Below are 2,189 nucleotides of genomic sequence, written 5' to 3'. Positions count from 1 at the left end.
AGAGCGGCGACCGTTACGTTCGAGCGTCGGTCCCGTGCTTCTAATTTGCTAGGTCGATATGCTAAATCAGGAAAGACCGATTTCTCGGGCGTGGGCGGTGCGCGATAACTTTGCGCGGTTTTATCGCTTTGCTCGAGGCGGGAGGCAAGCGTCTCCAACGAGCTGACGTCCGGCATGGAGCCTACCGGGATTTGTCTCTGCAGGCTCGGCCGCAGGTTACGATGCGCGTAACTGACTTTTTCCGCCTCGGTCCACCGCGGTATCAATCGATCGAACAGAGCCTTTAAACACGACAGGTATCGCTTAACCGACTCGCCCTCGCCCTGCGTACGCCTCCCGATCTCCGCGCGCAGCGTATGCTGATAATCCGGATCTCCGAAACGCGCTCTCCATTCCTCGCTAAAATGTCCCCACGATGTAAGCTCCGACCGAATTCCGCGAAACCAGTGTAACGCATTCCCCGACAGAAAGAATGGCATGCACTTAAACACGTCCGCGTCGTCGAGATCGGCCATGTCACGCCCCTCCTCGACGCGCGAGAGGAAGGCCTCCGCGTCCTCCGTATCCTCGCCCGAAAACTGCAAATTCCATCGACGCATGGTGTTATACGCGATGGAGGCCGAACTGCCTCCACGACCACTACGGGCTCCTACCGAAGGCAGGAGACCCGGTGCATCCGAGGCGTCCTCGAATGGACTGTCCGGACGCATGTCCTCCTGAGGCAGCTCTAAACGCTCCGAGAGCGACATTTCCGCGCGATCACTAACGTCGTCTCTATGGGGTGACGCAAAACAATTTTCCGGCCACGAGGCACTCGAATCGCACGACAACCGGATTGCGAGAAATCTTTCCCGCTCGGTGCGTGTGTACTTAGCTCGGCCGGGCGTGTACCTCCCCCTAAATTCCGATCTGTTTACGCGAAGCGAAGCAAAGCACTACAATCGGCACTGTTTGTTATGTAGGACGAATTCCTGCGTCAAGGTCAATTCACGCGAATAACGATGTCGGCCAAGCCGACCACGAGAAATGCGAACGACACTGCAAATACTCGAAATTGTAAATGGAATCATAAACGGAATCTCGACACGACATTCGCGATGCATCCGGCAAAGTACACGATCAAGAGATAGTCAATAAATGCACAGAGAAAAGTAAATTCGGACACACACAATTAAACTAACTACAACAAAACATATATAATACAGTCAATAAAATAACGGAATCGCAAAAGAAAATAGATTGCGCCAAGTCTCGAACCCTTCCGCCAAGCCACCATCCGATCGCATTAAATAAAAATGCTCTATTGCCCTTTAGTTTAAGGGCCCCACGTTGGGCGCCAAATTTTGTCACGCACTCCCGTGAGTTCGGTAACTCGCGCGAGCGCGGATCAAAACGAAAAAGGGTGAAACCGCGTAGGATTTCGGGAGGGAGGATGGTAGCCCTCGGTATTTTGTCCTTCCGGCGACCGACAAGGAGCAGCGACACGAAAATTGGGCGCCAGACGCGCTCGGCGGCACGTCACTCGCGAAACGCGAATTTTCAGCAATAACGCGACAGCCAAAGTGATTGTTCACAACGCTAACCGAGATTCACAACCGGGCGCTGCTCCCCGAGGTCGATCGCGCAAGGGCCGGCCGGCCCTACCTAACGGTAGAGGGGCAGGGCGGAACTAAGGGCGGACGGGCGGCGGGATGGCACCGGCTGGGCGAAAGAATTCAGACGCAGTATTTAGAATTATAATAATGCTACCGTTTATTCCCCGCGTGGCAGAGCGGTAAAAAGCAGTAGCCAAAGAAATAATACAGTGCGGTGATAACAAAAGAAAAGAAGAAAAACGAAAAATAATTTGATAATATTCAAGGCCGATAACTCAGCGGCGCGATAATCCTTGACGTGACAAAAGAAAAGAAATCACTCTCGAACAGTAATCAATTCGGACAGTAACCAGTAACGCGACCACCGTCAGCATCGGCGCGATAGTACAAAAAGAAACGTGGCTCAGTACGACGCGAGTACCGAGGTCTAACGACGACCGACAATTTCAATCGCGAATCCACGCGTCAGATACAAAGGCGAAAACGAAAGACAAATACAGAATCATTTAGGCCGAACGCAACGAAATAGCGCGCGATGACACTAAGTAATACGACGAGGAGTACTCGCGGTTCGAGTACTCGCGCTCTTACTCT

This window comes from Wasmannia auropunctata, unplaced genomic scaffold (genome assembly GCF_000956235.1).
Source record: "Wasmannia auropunctata unplaced genomic scaffold, wasmannia.A_1.0 LD336103.1, whole genome shotgun sequence".
NCBI classification, from domain to species: domain Eukaryota; kingdom Metazoa; phylum Arthropoda; class Insecta; order Hymenoptera; family Formicidae; genus Wasmannia; species Wasmannia auropunctata.
Note: the sequence above shows the minus strand (reverse complement) of the source record.